Raw genomic sequence first — 19,621 nt, 5'->3', positions numbered from 1 at the left:
GGGGGAGGGCTGGAGCAGGCGGAGGGGCAAGCGCGCTCTGAACAGCGTGTCAACAACTTGCTGTAGAACACTCGCCAGCTGGTACCGATACTGCAGAAAGTATCGGTATTTCGGGAAATGAGTATCGAAGCCGCTTTAAATATTCGGTATCGATATGTATCGATACTTCGATATTTTTGACAACACTACGCCCTAACAACACTGATTTTTATGGATTTTCAGTTTTTTTGTAATGTCAGATTGGAAATAATACAATCTTTTATTCAACTTCAGCCCTGATCATAACACCACATATTGATTTTATAATTCTGTTTGCAGATAGCGAGCATTTTGACTTGTTGCGTGGTGGCAATGTCTCGCAGATAATACAACTACAAGTATAATTATATAATATATATATATATACATTTTTTATTTTTTTTTATAAAACCAAAAACGATCGGTTTCGGCAGTGTATCGGCCGATATGGCTCATAGACGATCGGTGATCGGTGGCAAAAAAAACATGATCGGGGCATCCCTACTCTCAAGTGGTACTTGGTGTAAAAAGGTTGAGAACCACTGATTTAGACAACTCCAGTAGGGCCTGTGCTGACTGCCCCACTTGTGGGATATCCTCTTGACGTGGAAGCATTGTGGCTTAGGGAGCCCCGAGGCATTGATTTCTGGTTTTAAATAATCTGGTTTTCTATTTAAAGTGGCTTTTTGACATCTGGTTTGAGGTGGTTATCGTTTTAGAGGGCGATAAACAAATGTTAACAAATATCCAGCTTCTGCAAATAGTTTTTTTTCTTTTATGTTATTTATGTAAGCCTGGGGGGTGTTCAGGATGGCGTGGAATTGGGGAGCAGGGGTGATGGGTGGGGTACTTACTGGAGTGTAGCAATATGATTTCATGTTATAATTTCTTGTGACATTTTGATGAAATTAAGAAATTATTATTTGATGAAATGCATCTACTGTATGTTAGTCCCAGTCAGGACAACACTGGTAAAGTTAGTAGCCTAGACCAGTGTTTCTCAACTTGAGTGGTTCGCGGATGTGTGTAATAAAAATCTAAAAAAATCGAAATAAATCTTTTTTTCAAGATGGCCCCGTGACCACCAGTTGAGATTTATGTAGCACTTGTGTCACTAACAGTAACAGCTGTTCGCCACGGGCACAGTTCTAGGTTCAAATGAGGAGAGGAGTAATATGCACAATTAAAAGAATAGTAGACCAGAGACAGAGTTATAACAATGACCGGTGTTTTAATTAAAAGCGTGCTAGCTAGACAGTAATAATACATACAGACGTAAAGTACAAGTAGTAGTGATGCACCGATGTGAAAATTGTGGCCGATACCGATAACCGATATTAATATTGCTGTTCTGGCCGATACCGATATTTACCGATGTCGATATCTCTGTATAGAAAACACTTTTTTATGATAATCAAATAAAGAGCTATTTTCCAAAACGCATAATTTTTTTACTTTTGTAACTTATTTTCAGAAATTACTGATATTTTGAAACTATTTAAGGCCAAAACATGTAAAAAGAAAAAAAAAACATAAAAAAAAAAAAAAAAAAAAAAAAAATTTAATATCGGCCCTATCTTGATATCGGTCCGATACCGATGTGTAAAAAAACGGCCATATCGGCCGATATTATATCGGCGGCCGATATATCGTGCATCACTAACAAGTAGTGGTTTGAAGTATCCCTTTTTGGTTCTTTCAGTAACCTCTCCTTTCGGGAGGGTTAGTTCGATATCAAGTCCTAGGTTGATTGGATCAACACATTAGGGTTGGTTCTGACGTCTCTGAGGTTCTTTCTAGCTAAAAGCTAGGTTCAAGGTTGGATATTGGATGTATCCTTTTATCATTAGTAAACACTATATCAGTTTATCATTTCAATAGGTAAATGTTTAAACATATTAATTTAAACCTTTAAGTGTGCAGGGAATGCAAATACCTTATTAGGTGAAATGCTCCTTTAAACTCTTCCTTTGAAGGTGTAACACAAACAAAGTACCAATAGAAATATTCTGGGTTATAGGAATGCAAATACCTTATTAGGTGAATTTACCCTTTAAACCGTCTTTCTTTACAGGAGAACCATCAGTGATTCAACTATAATCAATATGTCATCAATGGGATTCAAGTATGTTACTGGGTGTATTTACCCTTTAATTCTCCCTTCTTATAGGAGAATATCAGTACCCATATCAAATTCAATCAAATCAAATACAAAATACAATATCAAAATAACAAAAGGTGAACGGGGTCGAAGCCCTTGGAAGTCCTTGTATTCTCGTTCAATCAGTTCAATCCTACCGGACTGTTGGTGTAACAGGAGTTGAGCAACAGGGGTATTCACATCAGGCTGGCATTAGCCTTGAGCTATATCAGAGGTTCAGGGGTTGGCTTGCCATCTGGTATCGGTCCGGCACACCGCCTCGTCCCACGTGGGCACACCAGCGTTTCCGTTAGCCGGTAATTACCGGTATTTGACCGGCAAAATCTGTTGAAGTCCGACATATTTAATCTCTCCGGTCATAATGTCCGGTGAAAATAATTCCCTCTAAACACAATTAGATTATTTGAATTGTATTAAAATAGGCTAAAATTAAATAGCCTATGCGATGAACGAAACAATCATTACATTTGTCGTTGCTTCACCAAGCAGCCGGTCTAATAATGACATCCTGTTGTCAGCGCGAGCTGGCTGCTGATATATTTGCGAGAAGCATGGCTTGGCAGGGTGCAGTACTCCAATTCAGCCATTGGCAATTCAGCTGTTGGGTGGGGGCGCTGCTGACACCGCTGCTCTGCTCTGCCTGCTCCATGCTTCACGTAAATATATCAGCAGCCAGCTCGCGCTGACAACAGGATGTCATTATTAGACCGGCTGCTTGGTGAAGCAACGACAATGTAAATGTAATGATTGTTTTGTTCATCGCATAGGCTATTTAATTTTAGCCTATTTTAATACAATTCAAATAATCAAATTGTGCTTAGAGGGAATTATTTTCACCGGACATTATGAACAGCACCAAGTCGTTGGGAGGTGGAGATATACATCACGGCGCAAACCCACGATAATGTTGCCGTCTCTCTCTGCCAAATTTCTCAGTTCTTCGCTTGATATAATTAATACAAATGTCCAATATAACGGAATTCGTTAGCTCATAAAAATGTGATTATAACAGACTGCTGTTTATTAAGGTCGGGCAGACTGCCCACCGACACCTCAAGTCGGCAGCAGCACGAAGTCTCGAGGGACTTATTTTATTTGGAATATATTAATGACTGTTAGGCCTGCCACGATAACACATTTTGCTGGGCGATTAATTGCCCCCGAAAATATCGCGATAAGCGATATTATTGCGACCGGTTAGAGAATTTTTTTTTAGAAATTTATTTCCCAAAACTTTTATTTTGAAGCCCACCGCTCCGTCTTTTCCGGTGTTTAGACTTTTATTTTGAAGCCCACCGACCGGACCGGAAGTATTGTTGCGATTATCCTAAGCAGAAACTATGAGCCGACAACTTGGGCTAATGATATGATGTTTTTGAGCTAATGATAAAACAAATTGTTGGTGAACAACTAACTTTAGGTTAGTTTTAACGTTAGCTACTAACGTTAGATGCAGCTACTACAGGCAATCAACGATGAGGAGGAAGGGTCAAAGCAGTAATATAATAGCTGTGGTGCGTAAGCACTGCAGCACGACTCGAAACTACCGGAGTGTTATAATAAATTAATTCATGTTTAACTTGTCCCCGTGTCCAGTCCTTTGACTAGCCCCACCCGTTAATTGTAAACAATGATGCATGTAATTGTATTAACGTTATTCTGTGTTGTACTTGTAGCTATGCTATACGTTGTATTTCGTTTGTAGCTAATGTTGTTAGCATTGAATGAGCATCAACGAACGCTAGATCTTTAATCTTTATTTAGCAGTCCAGTTTCTCCGGGCAGTAGCGAGTAACTACTTGGGTCTAAAAATAGCTAACGTTACACTACAAATAATGCTACTTGGTTAAAAGGAGCAACACTATTGAGAAATGTCTATGTGGCGTTGCCCCACGGAGCTCCCGTGCTGTACTCTAGTAACGTCAGCGGCCCGCCTCCCAACACGGACAGTGACTGAGGGGCACTGGTTCCGCCTCATTAAAACAAACGCGCAAATAGCAATTAATCGCGCCCGTCAAAATCATTGCATTCATTTTAATTATCGCAGCAATTAATCGATTTATTGCTTATCGCGGCAGGCCTAATGACTGTATATACGCAAAAATAGCCTAGTTTTAAGTTAAAATATTATAAATGCCTTGATGATGTCATTCTTTATATAGGCCTATCAATTGTTTTTAAGCTCAATAAACTCTGACCGGAATTTATCCCATTTGTCCGGTAGATTGAAATCTACCGGACACTCAGACCTGCAAAAAAAAATTCTAACGGAAACCCTGGGGCACACGTGGTGATGGGTGGTCTGGAACTGCTCCCAGGGTGGAACGGGGTGTTGGAAAACCCTGGCCTTTCCACAGCAAAACGGTAGGCAAGGCACCTTGGTTGAGAAATGCAGGTTTCAGTCTATGTTGTTTAGTCTATGCAGTCTGTTGAGTACTGTTTCAAGATGCAAAAACTGCCGTTCTTCTTCTTCTTTTGAATTTCCGGCAGTGTAGACGCATCGTGGCGTATTACTGCCCTCCGCAATTCTTTTGATGGGCTCTTCTTCTTCTTCTTCTTCTTCTTTTTCCGCAGTCTACTGGAACCCGTCATCCCCTACATTGTCCATTGGAGTGCAGCTATTGCTGCTACTTCCTGTCTGAGCCCCCCTTTGCGGGACACTCCTTGCCCCCTGCGATCTTATCTGAGGAAACGCCCACTTATATTAGAGACCCAAATGTTCTAGAATGTTCGGTTATGACTAGGGGTGGGAATCACCAGTTTCATCACAATACGATACGATATCGATTCTTTGGACAACGATACGATATTTGCCGATATCACAAAGTCTGCCACGATACGATACGATTCGATTCAGGTGCCTGCGATCGATATGAGGCGATATTATGTGCCCATTTAACACAATCAGTAACATTTAGATCAACTAAAAAAAGGCTACGGAAATATCAATTGATGTTTTTATTTTTGAGCTCTTCCAGACATTTAAATGAAAAACAATCTATTGTTTTTAATACAAATAGACCTCCTGTTAACTTTTTATATATTGAGCTTTAAACTTTAAGTAAAATGTTTTGGAACTCACAACACGCAAGCTAAAACCCTTTCCTCTCCCAAACTTCCTACAATTGTTTTATGTTGCATGATGATCATGTTATGTATTCATGTTTAAATATCAACATTATCTGTCCATCCTCAGTAACACACACACACACACACACACACACAGAATGCCCCTCACGCAACCCAGTCCCCCACAGAAAGGTAGACTGCCCAGTGCCCCCACCCTTGCTCTTTCCCAAGTCCCCTCTCCTCTCCTCTCATGGTTAGCTGCAGTGCTTAGCATAGTTAGCTCACGCTAACGCAACGTTCATTTCGGTATTTAACGCGACATATTGGGCATAAAGGAATGGAGAGGATGGAAAGCATGTTAGATGCATTTAACCCCTTGTGGGGAAAAAACAACAGGCACTTATTTCGGGCAAAATAGGCGGACTCTGAAGCAATACTATCTAACGTCTACACTAGGGATGGGTACCGAATTCGGTACTTTTGAGGTACCGAACTGAAACACGTCGGTACTACCGAGTATCGAATCAAGTGAGAAACCAAAAAAAATATTAAAAGAAAATTAAAACAAAATGTTTTTATTAATTTTTTTTTTAACTTTTTTAACTTTTTTTTTAACTTTTTTCTTTTCATGTCAACGTTCACACGCACAATATATGCTTTCCTAGGATTTGACTTGATTCAACAACAAAGCAGTCGGAGCAATGACAAGCCGAAAACTGTCGAAATTGTAGTTATTTGAAGTTTGGGTTTTTTTTTTACGACTGAGGTAGGTAAATTAAATTTCTTGAGACTAAAGTACCGAAAAAAGGTACCGTTGGGTACCGGTATCGATTCACAGGTACCGGTATCGGTTCAAATGTGAAAGGTAATAAGTTATTTAGGAGGCTTCGCGCAGTGGGCGTGTCAACACGCAATTGTCATTTCATAATAAACACATATCACCGAGGCGCACAGCAAGTTTCAATTTCAGTTCCTGGCATTTTTAACCAGTGGAGAAAGGTAAGAGATGTCCCTATCGTTTTTCTTATATGAATTATTCTATGTTAATAAAACATACCTGGTGATCAACTACAGTTTGCTGTAAACATTATGATATGCGTGTAGTGTTATGATAACGACGGCTGCAGCGGGAGCCGGGAGGACGGCAGTCCTCCACAGTGGATTTGCGAATAGCATGCAGCTGCAGAGCCGCAGAGCCAGCGGCGCTTTCAGGTCAGGTCCGCTCAACAGCGCCCCCCCACCCAACGGCTGAAAGCTGTGACCAGACCTGAAAGCGCCGCTGGCTCTGCGGCTCTGCAGCTACATATGCTTCTAGCAAAATCCAGCATCCAGCCTGGCTGTTTGCAATGGGAGCAGCACGGACTCGGGACTTATTTTATTTGGAATATAATGACTTTATACGCAAAAGTAGCCTAGTTTTAAGTTAAAATATTATAAATCTACATGCCTTGAGGATGTCATTCTTTATATAGCCTGCCTATCAGGCAAAAAAAATTATTCTAACAGAAACACTGATACCGTGATATATACCGTTTATACCGTCTATGCTTCAAATTATACCGTGATATAAATTTTAGACCATACCGTCCACCCCTAATGCCTCATGTATTAAACTAAGTAAATAGTTGACTGGGTCATTTTGTAACGGTAGCTAACGTTATCGCCACCACGCAACAAGTCAAAATGCTCGCTATCTGCAAACAGCTCCACTGTCTGTGTGTATGTCGAGTAGCCTCCAGCTCCAGCAAGGATTCTCCGGCGCTGCAGCTGGACCCTACTGGAGCTAACGTGTACTAGGTAGCTACCTATCCAACGGAGGTATTATGCACTACTAGAGAGCATTTGTTGCTATCAGTAGCTAGCCGGCTAGATAACGGACAATGCTTCAGTATTAAACTAAAAGTGAATAGTTGACTGGGTCATTTTGTAACAGTAGCTAACGTTAGAGCAGTCAGCAGACTGCCCGGCCCGACTCTAGCCTCTCTGTTTACATGGGGTTGGGAGGGGCTGGAGGAGGGAGAACAACAAGCTGAGAGACTAGGAAGGCCAGTCAGATCGCCTGTCACATTATCCGCTTCCATACCCTCAAAGAAAGTTAGGAAAGGATCCCAAATATTGTGGACTTTTTCGGTACAACCTCTGACAGTATACCTGATCTTCTCCAGTTTAATATGATACATGACCTCTCTCATCCAGTGGCCGTATACTAGGGATGTGCATCTCCTCACTGAGGCCGATGCGATGCGCATCTCGATACGGTGCCAACGATACAATACATTAACGATACATTTGAAGCACCGGGCGATGCGATGCGGATGCGATACACCCCCTGTTGAGATACTATACGATTCGATTTGATTCAACATAATGCAATTCGGGGCGATGCGATTCAACACGATGCAAAATAATGATACAATTTTATGGTATGACAGAGGATTTGGTTGTATTCCTTATATGCAGCTTATATTATTATTAAAAATAAAATAATCTACTGTAAGACAATTTATATAAAAACTCTTGGGTGCCTAAGAAGACTTTTGCATAAACTGTCTTTTCTATCCACTTTAGCTAAAAACACACACGAGAGAGAGAGAGAGAGCGAGAGCGAGAGCGATAGCGAGAGCGAGAGCGAGAGCGAGACCCTCCCCGTCTGAGTTGCCATCGACAGTTGATGATGTCACACACACTAGGTCACTAGGATGCGTCTATACTTTCCGACCGTAGCCGCATCAACAACACGGAGCCAGGCTGGATGGATGCATGAAGGCAGCGATATAATTAAGAAACGAATAACCAATAAATGTGAAGTTATCTTTGTCAAGCGTCTTCAATATACCCCCCCCCCCCTCCTCACTAATGGTACTGGTGTTGCAGAGTGACGTTAGTTAGTTAGTTAGACATAGGGCTGGGCGATATGACGATATTATATAAATATCGGGTACAGTTCATTAACGATACACTTTTTAAACGTATCGTGGATATCGTGATGTTTTGCCCAAGAGGCTTGTGTCGCGTCAATCTGGTCCACACGTTGACACTTTTGAACAGCGCCGCCCCACACACACACTAGTCAAAAGTTACTACTTATGATTAACAAAGGCATTCGTTTTGTGGCATTAACGTTATATAGTTACACTTTCAATAACATCAGCGTATTTACATAGCAACGTCCGAGGTCGACCTAGATATAGCAAGCATTAGTCGTTCATATCTCAGCCCGTGCTGACTCAGTTGTGCCCATTCTGCGGTCTGTTAATAAAGTTTTCAATCAGACAGATGTATGGAAAGGCTTTTATTATAACATCCGTTGCAGTAAAATCATTATGCCTCCAGTCGTTTAGTCATTCTGCGGAGCTAAAAGCTAAACGTCGGCCGCGGCGAGCTACCGCTGCCATTGTTGTTGTCATTGAGCTCTCCAATGGCGGAAGTAAAAAATGAATACGCGCTTGCCGATTGGTGCTAAGAACAGCAGGGCGGGTGCAAGCGATGTGACGTAATTGGCAGACGCGACTGTCAATCAAAATGATTCTGTTTGCCGTCTGATGAATGAAAACGTTATTAACAGATTGCAGCATGGGTACAATACAGTACAGCTCAATACAACAACAGTCAACAGTGGACTGGAGGATGCAGACCAGAGAAAGACTTTCGTCTTGTTTACATCAGGGTCCCCCATTTTCAATTCATCATATTTCATATCTAAATCATATAATATCTCATTGGCGTTGGGAGGCGGGGATAGTCATTGGATTTGGCAAATCACGCTACGTTTAGACTTCATTTGACAGCAATATATATATGCGCGCACTGACAGTCAGCCAATTGACATTTCCTGTGAAAAAAAAATCGTCTCCGTCCCGGATGTCCCAGCAAAGATTTCTGTTCGACCCAAATCAATATTTGATCGTCCCCGGGACGACGGGACATCGTTAGTCTCGGGCCCTGCCTTCGTTGTTTACTCAAACCCGAAGTACCTCCAAACAGCACTTCTGCTGTTTTCTTTATCCACAAGCACAAGTTGCGGAGGCTCTGCATTTGCCATCTACTCAGCTAAAATGTTTATTTACAAACTGAAGACGGCTCTGAGGGGGAGGGCTGGACTCGGAGCAGGCGGAGGGGCAAGCGTGCTCTGAACAGCGCGTCAACAACTTGAGGTAGAACACTCGCCAGCTGGTACCGATACTGCAGAAAGTATCGGTATTTCGGGAAATGAGTATCGAAACCATTTTAAATAATCAGTATCGATATGTATCGATACTTTGATATTTTTGACAACACTACAAGCTACTGCATCAAAGTTACTACTAAATATTCAACATTCTCTTTTGAGACTCCGCTTCAGACTCTTATCATTTGGCACTAAAAGCTAAACATTGTCACCGATATGGCTGTCCGCAACATGTCATTAATTGTGTACGCGAGGTGGTCGCTCAGTGACGACGCTAACATGAGCTAGGTTAGCTAGCATGAGCTACCGGGAGATAGAAGACTAACGTTACTGGTGAAAATGTGATTTACGTTGGAATACTCCTTTGCCAACTTGCTGTACTTTGCTTGCAGGTCTGCAGCCATTATTGCTGGATTATGAATAGCCCCAACTTTAGCCAAGGTAACGTTATGGCTAAACCTTTAACGTTAGTTAACGCTAGCTTTCGGTTAGCTGTTCAATGCTATTAATAACACAACCAAGCGAACCCATCACAGCTCCCCGTCAACACCCCTCTCTCGGGAAGATGGCATTTAAGAAAGTATCTGCTGTTAAAATGACACAAACATTCGTTTTGTGGCATTAACGTTATATAGTTAGTGTTACACGTTCAATAACATCAGCATATTATTTACCAGAAGATAGCAATTAAGCAGGGCATTACTCCGTTCATAGCTCAGTTCCATTCCGTTGCTCATTCCGTACCCAACTACCCATTCTGCAATCTGTTAATAAAGTTTTCAACCAGACAAATGTATAGAAAGGCTTTGTTTTATTATAACATTTGTTGCAGTAAAATCATTGTGTCTCGTTTGGTCATCCTGTGGAGCGCGCTGGTCGTTAAGTTTGTTGTGCTCTCGCAAGCAGATCAATGGCGGCATGCCCGGAAGTAGAAAATGAATAAACGCTTGCCGATTGGTGGTAAGAACAGCAGGAGGTGGGTGCTAGCGGTGTGGCGTAATTGGCCGAATCGACTGTCAATCAAAATGGTTCTATTGCATTGGTTGAAAGCTCTGGTTGAGAGAATAGTATCCATCTGCAGGCCGCCAGACGATACTGGGAGAGGGATAGTGCTACATGGCATGGCTGAATTAATACCATAAACATATTTCTTGATGTTAACTTTTTTAAAGTAAGTAAAGAGGCCTACAAATACAAACATACAAATATACAGTAGTTTAATAAAAAAAAAATTAAAAAATATTAAAAAAATATATATATTAAAGAAAATTACAAATACTTATTTTTTACCACAAATATCGGTATCGGTATCGGCCGATTGTGTTAGTTGAACAATCGGTATCGGTGGCCAATTTTCATATCGGTGCATCCCTAGTAGTAGCGAAGCAATAGTATCTGCTGTGTGTGTGTGTGCAGTCACAGTGTACTGCTGACAAGTGGATGAGAGGAAATTATATGAATGCATCGGTTTTTGACCGATGCAAAGACGCTACAACAAGATGCATCGCGAGTTCAGCCTGACATTTTGCCGATGCGCACTTATTCCACCGGTGCACTCGCATCGTGAACGTGTATGCCGGCGCACCGATGCAAATCGATGAATCGTCACATCACTACCGTATACAGGTGGACCTGGGTCTTTCCATTTGAACAGTATTAGCCTTCTGGCCAAGAGTGAACAGAAGGCCAGCATTCTAGATTACCACCATCTAAAGTGGATGTCCGTTGGGGCCACTCCGAAATAATGCAATATATGGTGATGGCTCCACTACCTTTCCAAATATCTTAGAGAAGGTGTCAAAGATGGCCTGCCAATAGGTGTGCAACTTTGGGCACGTCCAGAATAGGCTTTGGCGATATGACGGTATTACGGTATACCAGGATATTTCTAAATCCCGCCGGTATGATTCTCAATACCGTGACGTCAGACTGCTATTAGACTGACACGGAGTTGATTGTAGTGCACAGCACGTGCCAGCAGAGGGTTACGTGGCTATCGTTCTGGGAGCTAACGGTAGTAGCTGGCTGGCGCTGGCTAACTAACGTGGCTATCGTTGGGAGCTAACGGTAGTACCTGGCTGGCGCTGGCTAACTAACGTGGCTATCGTTGGGAGCTAACGGTAGTACCTGGCTGGCACTGGCTAACTAACGTGGCTATCGTTGGGAGCTAACGGTAGTACCTGGCTGGCGCTGGCTAACTAACGTGGCTATCGTTGGGAGCTAACGGTAGTACCTGGCTGGCGCTGGCTAACTAACGTGGCTATCGTTGGGAGCTAACGGTAGTACCTGGCTGGCGCTGGCTAACTAACGTGGCTATCGTTGGGAGCTAACGGTAGTACCTGGCTGGCGCTGGCTAACTAACTGGCTATCGTTCTGTGATTTGTTTACTTGGTAACACGGGTAGCTAAGGAATTTAGGTTTGAGGTTGAAGAAAGTGCACTTTTAGGTTGAAAGAACGGCCCTAATGTCAACATGTTTCAATATAAGCGTTATGTATGGTGATAACGAGTATATTGTTAGCCCCCCCCCCTGATGAAATGAAAGTGATGAAAAAAATTATACCGCCCAAGCCTAGTCCAGAACATGTGGAGCAGAGTGGCTGGAGCCTGTCTGCAGCGGTCGCATAGAGCAGTGGTTCCCAGTCGGGGTCGCGACCCAAAGGTGGGCCGCGAGCAGCCACGGGAGGGCCGCGAGATGATTTCACCCAAAAAAAAATAAAAATTAAAATTTGGTCAGGCCACTGAACTTAGAAGCAGGCCAGGACAGTGTTTATAGTTGTATGAAAAAATTCTATTCTATTGTATTCTAAAATGTGACTATATGGTTTTATATTAACTTAATAAATAAACAAAAAACTTATTTCAACGAACATTTCAAACTAAATAACAGATTATGCACATAAAACACTGAAAACAACCGAAGCAACAATAGTATTTTAATGAGGCTATTATTATTATCATTATTATTTTGCAACAAGTTAGCCCTCTCATAAATAGCACATATAAATGAATAACTAACTTGAACTAACTTAATAGGATTGAAGTGATATTTGGCTTAAAAAATCGGTCGCCTGGCAAAAAAAAAGAAAAAAGCCTGACGATGTGCATTGGGCCGCGGCTCTCTGACGCCTTATTTTCTGGGTCCCGGCCTGAAAAGTTTGGGAACCCCTGGCATAGAGGGTCTATGTCGGGATATATTTTAGAGATCCTGTCTTTAGACCAATGCAGTCGGTGTAAAATGTTTTATTGGATAACAGCATGTTTAAGGCATATGGAGGAAGAGAAAATCCCCTGTATTATTTTGTCCCATGTGTCTTCTGTGATTGGCTCATCTAAGTCTGTCTCCCATCTGCCCCGAAGGAGATCTAGAGGTAGAGTTGCTTCCAGTGTTTCCCCTAACCGCCCCGCCAACGGGACTCACCCGCACCCCCTGAAAAGATTATAAAGAAAAAAAAAATGTATTAGCTTTAATCACAGTAACGTTGGCGAGCTAGCTAAATAATACATAAATCGGTTTTCATATAAATCAATCTTCACTAAAACTTTAAAACAGTGGTGCGGCACGGTTCTCTCTCTCTCTCTCTCTCTCTCTCTCTCTGATGGTGTAAAATGAATTAGGTATATTGTTAGTAAGTTAGCCATGTAATAAGCGGGATAATGTATAGCTATACTCTGTAATTGTCGCAAAATAATTGACCTTCACTGACTGTTGTGAAGGGCCAGATTAAACCGAATATATATATTTATTTATATATATATATTTAATTGTATTTGTATATTCTCTAATATTCCCTGATATCCCTTGTATATTCCTTGTACAATATGCATTGAATATCCATTCTAGCCTACTGAACATCCCATAATAGTCTCCATTCTACTATTGGTCGAGACCTTGGTGCCAGGCTGCCATACCCCTCAGACCCAGTTCAAACGTACCGCTCAACATGTACGAACAAGTCCTAGTTCCGCGTAGGAATCTGGCTACCGCACCACTAATGGGACTATTTGTTCATAGTGCGTATATATACTGCGCTACTAAAGTAGGACTTCCTTTTCAGTCCAGTTTCTTACCCTCCAATAGAGTCACAGACGTAAAGCCTCCCCGCGACGCCACGTGTGGGAGTAAGGCCAAGTTCGGCTTACCATCGGTATTGAGACATCGTGTATATTAATATTTGAATAGTCATATTTGGCACTATATCGTCGAGTTGGACGTAGTCTATTAAGCTAATAATAGTCTGTTAATATATAGTGCTTCGTGCGGTGAGAATACTACCGTAGTCAGTACCCCATCGTTTCGGGCAGAGAACTGGCTGCTTATCCAGGGTGGTTGACCCCACGTGAAGCTGCACCCGAGGAGCCCCAGAGCCGACGAGCGAGTGGACCTGTATACCGGATTATTCTACCGACGACAGCCCGCCTTCCCAGGCACGGATTATGCTTTGTATACGTTGATTATTCCATGGATAAAGACCCCCGACACTGCCGTGTGTTGGAACCCCCCCCCCTGGAGAGGACGCAAGGTGAGGAGACGCTCTGCAAGACGAGGTCGCTTCACGTCTCTCCTCCGTGGACCGGAGGATGCCGGCCCACAAAGAGTCCATCTGCTTTCATCTGTGGTCCAAGGATCGCCGGCGCATTGAACGGCACTACAGTGGGTTCACCTGGGATACCCTTGGCCGGATGAGGCAGCCGGATTCTACCCCCCCCCCCCTTCCTACTCCTGTCGGCTTACAAGCGACCGGATTAACCCCCCCTAGTGTATCCAGCCTATAATCATTAAAGTATCATTGCTGTTATTCCTTAACTATTCCAGGTCGTATATGTACCACCTGCGCCTTCAGAGATTGGACATTCTCTATTGATATACCGACGAATACTCTTGCCATAAAAGTGCATACTAATTCCCATTCATAAATGTGATTGATTTGATTAAGTGCTTGCTCTACACACCATCGCTGTGTAGAAATAAAGACCTATTTCTAATTCGTACATTTGTGTTGGATCCGTTTCATCTACGTGACAGTGTTCATCATAATATATTTATGCCGAGTACTGGGTGGCCGAATATTAAGTACAAAGGTAGGGCCTAACAAAAATAATAGTTGGTTTCAGGTTGGTTGTCAGTTTGGCCATGGGTAGGTAGGGAATTTATTTTATTTTATTTTTTTATTTTATTCTTTCCCACGGCGACTATGGATAGGGAATTTCTTTATTTAATTAAAATGTTCACAACAACATGGATGCATGTACTCTGCCAGCATGTTTAATATCCATAATACTAAATGTTTGACTAAGATTTCTATGAAACTTTATTATATAAAAAAAAAAAAAAAAAAAAAAAAAAAAACATTTTTTTTTTTTTAATATATAATTTTTTTTTAAAACTCATAAAATATATTGGGTCGCACCTAAATCGGCAGGGTCGGTCGGCAACCTGAAACCAACCATTATTTTTGTTAGGCCTAGTGGTAGTAAGTATCATATCTAGTAATACAGTCAGGGAATTGTACCCCTCAGTTACACTGACGTTTAAAACACCTCTGCGAGGCGCCTCTGTGTTCTAAACTCTGTCGGTCAATTATTTTGCGACAATGACCTCGTAGCTATACATTATCCCTTACATAACCCTCTTAAATTATACTTTCCTTCTCTTGGTTTAAAGAGACATTGAATACAAACTGGTAGGCTTTACTCTTAGCACGAAAAAGGATTTCCAATTTTTTTTTTTATGTACACCATATCTACACATTTTAATGTGCAGGACTTTATGAATAATGGATTTGTCGATTCAAGGTAACTAGCTTTGTTTATTATTCTAATAGCTATTTTCTGTAGTTTAATAATCTGTAGATCCAAAGAGGACAAATGTCTAAAATATCCTGACTTCAAATTGTCTGAAGATTTTCTTGGGGTCTGTGAAAATGTAAAAATAATATCTTGGACATTTTATAAATGACAGATGATGATATATACAGGCAATGCCGCAGGATGTATGCACAAGCGAACACTCACGCAAGTTTAGTACATTGTGTACAGATTAGTGATGCACGATATATCGGCCGCCGATATAATATCGGCCGATATGACCGTTTTTTTACACATCGGTATCGGACCGATATCAAGATAGGGCCGATATTAAAAAAAAAAAAAAAAAAAAAAAAAAAAAATCTTTTTTTTTTCTTTTTACATGTTTTGGCCTTAAATATCAGTCATTTCTGAAAATAAGTTACAAAAGTAAAAAAAATTATGCGTTTTGTAAAATAGCTCTTTATTGGATTATCATAAAAAAGTGTTTTCTATACAGAGATATCGACATCGGTAAATATCGGTATCGGCCAGAACAGCAATATTAATATCGGTTATCGGTATCGGCCACAATTTTCACATCGGTGCATCACTAGTACAGATGGAGTGAAACGTGAAAGTGTCTCTGTTCAGAGCATATTGTACACCACTATATACTGCACACAAGTGGTCAAACTACAAAAAAAGCAAGTTTGCAGAGACTTCAAGTAGCTTATAATGATATCATCATGAGAATATTACTAATGGTGTAGTGCAAGTGAAATGTTTGTGGCTGCACGTGTCAATCAATACCTTCCAAGTTGTTTTAAGAAATCTCATGTGGAGTCATTTAGACTCATGTGCGGCTAAATGACTCTGGAAATTAGATCATTCTGGTTTTAACAGACATTAGGTTCATTGCCACACGTTACCACTCATCTATGGAGAGTGGAGACATTGGCACAGGCTACAGCTGTATATTTGTGGGACATTGATGTGTATTTTAAGTTATGTTATTTTTGCCTGTTGTGTGTACTTTTATATAGGTTGTGTATGTTTTATTTTTTTATCTGGACCATGAGTCTGTATTAAAGTTTGAATTGAATCTGCACCCCTTTTTAACAATAAAAAAAAATAGCATGGTCCATATTGTCAAGCAAGGCATTGCCTTGCTGTTAATATCCTGTCAAGCAAAACCATTGCCTCAGTTGGGTTATACTGGTCATGCACTGGGTACCTTTTTGGACCAATGTCGTAGAACAACATTGTCCAAGGAGTTGTCCCAACATTATTCCATTGTTTACATTGCAACTTCTTGTTCGCAATACAGATTCTATTGTGAATTTTGCCCAGTGTCTCGCTTCAGTTCCTGTTGGCAGGCACACTGACCCTTTATGTTCCCAAAAGATTCCCTGCTACGGCCTATAACACACAACAATAAACTATGATGGGTAGCTGGTGCCCTTGAACAAGGCATTGAACCCCCTGGCAGGAGCACTCATTCAAGGGTACTACGACTATGCCTGCACCTCATGGTACAAAAGCACCTCAAAGGCACTAAAAACCAAATTACAAACATCTCAAAACAAACTAGTCGGACTACTGCTTGACCCGACTCCTAGAACCCACCTCACCCCTGCCCACTTTGACAACCTAGGATGGCTTAGAGTAGACTACAGAGTACAGCAACTTGCAATGGGCCTGGTCTACAAGATACACTACACAACCAAGGTACCCATGTGTTAAAATACTTCCCAAAGGTCAGTGAATACCACGATCACAAGACCAGAGAGAGCTCCACAAATCCTGTTAAACCCAGATTCGGCTCAAACAAGGGACTAAACACGTTTCACAATTATGCCACATCAATGTGGAACACCCTACCCAAAGCTGTAAAGGAATGTGAATCACTACCCACTTTCAAAAACACTCAAAGAACACCTACAGGAGACTGCAATTCGAAACTGGCCCCTACAAATGTCCTAACCCAGTTGTACAGTAAATGACCAAGTATGGCTTTGTCAGTATTCCAATGTAGTGTCCCCCCCCCCCCCCCACACCTACAATGTACAGCCCCCACCCACCCACCCACCCAACCCCACCTACCCAATGTACAGTTTTTACGTCAAATGTATATACACTCTTTTTCTGGACACTTTTTGTATCACAAACAGTACTGTATTTGCAAATCTGGTATGTCATAAATGTATAGATGTAGCAGTACTGTATCTGTATGTCGTGTGTCGTATATGTTATGATGAATTGAAAATGGGGGACCCTGATGTAAACAAGACGAAAGTCTTTCTCTGGTCTGCATCCCCTTAACAATTGTATGTATTGGGCTGTACTGTACTGACTGTACCCATTCTGCAATCTGTTAATAAACTTTTCAATCAATCAATCAATCAACCCTGCACTGCCCTCTGACCTCTCTGAAGAGATGCATCAAAGTGTGGGGGGGCTGTGTGTGTTGTAACATAACTTATAACTACTGTAACTAGAATGCAAAAAGACAAGTTTAAATTACCTTGAAAATATAGTAATATGTCTACTTTATAAAGCGGAAATGTATTAGACTGATGCTATACAGACAGATGAGTAATAATATTACATCGTATGTTAGTAAGCAGCTATATGTAGGCAGTATGGTGAGGGTCATTTGTGACTTGCAAAAGGAACAGAGAGTGGCTTGTAATATTCATGCCTTGAAATAGGTTTAAGCCTAAAATGCAAAAAACTAACGATTGAGACATGTGTAGCTAATTCTGTTTCACATGCCTCTCTGCTAACGTGTTAGCGTTATAGCTAACGTAAACACATTAAGATATCTCTAGAAATTGTTATAATGCAGAGATTAAGCGAGCTTTTAATCTAAATTAATAAAAAGAAAGAAACGCACCTTTGTCGACTTCTGTTCAGACGCAGTGTCCTTAGTTGTATGCCAGCTTGATATTTCCTGAACGCTCTGGCAAAGTTCTTGGTCAAGCTAACATCACTGTGTTGATCAGATGCATTCGCTTGCTAGCCAGAAGCTAACATCTCAACATCTCTTTTCACAGAGCCAAAGTGAGCATGCTCGCATCGTTACGTTAGCTTATCCAGTTCAGTGTGTAAAATGTTAGCTAGCTATAGGCATTAAACGAAAATAAAATAAAAATGCAATAGTTAAAAGTCTTGTTTCAAAAGAAATGCATTTGACTGCTGCTACACATCGCCGCGCAAACAGGACACAACATGGGGCAGATGAGAGTAAAAACTTCCGGTAGAGTTGAGTTCTCAGACTTCAAAATAAAGGTCCTGTTTGGGAGAAGAGGGGGGAGAGGGGTCTTCAAATCAACATAATTCACTTCTGGGTACTATTACAGAAATAATCCAGCAGCACAGACAGATTGATTGATTGAAAATGTTATTAACAGATTGCAGAATAGTGAAGTTTGCGGACGACACGTGGTGGTGGGGCTGATCTCTAACAATGACGAGACGGCCTATCGGGAGGAGGTTGATGAACTGGCACGCTGGTGCCGGGATAAGAGCCTACTCCTGAACATTGGTAAAACCAAAGAGCTGATTGTGGAATTTAGGAGAATACAGCAGGGGACACACACGCCACTGTGGATAAACAGGGCTATCGTGGACAGACAGGGTGAGCAGTTTCATGTACCTGGGAGTCCACATCAGATCCACACCAATCTGGCTTCAGAACATCCCACTCCACTGACACATGCCTTCTCTACTTGAACGACCACATCAAACAAGAGGTGGACGCGGGCAAATACTGCGACATGGTCATGCTGGACCTACAAAAGGCCTTCGACACTGTCAATCACACCATTCTGATTGACAAGCTAAAAGCAATTGGTTTTGATAGTTTATCAGTGAGCTGGATACAATCCTACCTAGAGGGGAGGGAACAGATGGTGGAGGTAAACGGTACCCTATCCCCCCCCCCCCTCACAGTGAGCTGCGGTGTTCCACAAGGAAGCATACTAGGACCGCTACTATTCCTAATTTATGCAAATGACATGTCGTCAGCTTGTGACTGCAACTTGTTCCTGTTTGCGGACGACTCAGCCCTGCTGGTCTCTGACAAGAACAAGTTACAGGTTGAAAAAGCCCTCAGCTCGGAACTAGGCAAAATCTGCATATGGCTCGCCGACAACAAACTATCATTACACATGGGCAAAACAGAGTCCATTCTCTTCGGTTCAAATAACAGACTCAGCAAGACCGACGGCTTCTCGGTTACAGTGGGTGACAATATTGTGACAAGGAAAGATGAAATTATCTACCTGGGTTCCATCCTAGAGGCTAATCTTTCCTGTGACAAAATGGCATCCAATGTAATAAAAAAAAGGCAATCAACGAACTCGATTCTTTTACCGGATCTCCTCCCTGGTAAACAAGAATACCCTGAAGACT

General features: G+C 41.6%; 1 protein-coding gene across 2 annotated transcripts in view; it reads right to left on the bottom strand.

Moving 5' to 3' along the window:
- taf1 (TAF1 RNA polymerase II, TATA box binding protein (TBP)-associated factor) overlaps nt 1–18,412 on the bottom strand; it is a 240,835-nt gene extending 222,423 nt beyond the window's left edge. For both annotated transcript variants that reach the window (XM_084319907.1, XM_084319908.1), the window contains exon 1: nt 18,102–18,412. The gene's annotated coding sequence lies outside the window, so the exon portion shown is untranslated. The remainder of the gene's footprint in view (nt 1–18,101) is intronic.
- Nucleotides 18,413–19,621: the final 1,209 nt, after the last annotated feature.

The sequence above is a fragment of the Notolepis coatsorum genome (assembly GCF_963971535.1).
Source record: "Notolepis coatsorum genome assembly, chromosome: 8".
Classification (NCBI taxonomy): Eukaryota; Metazoa; Chordata; class Actinopteri; order Aulopiformes; family Paralepididae; genus Notolepis; species Notolepis coatsorum.
Note: the sequence above shows the minus strand (reverse complement) of the source record. Positions and strands in the feature narration are given on the sequence as shown.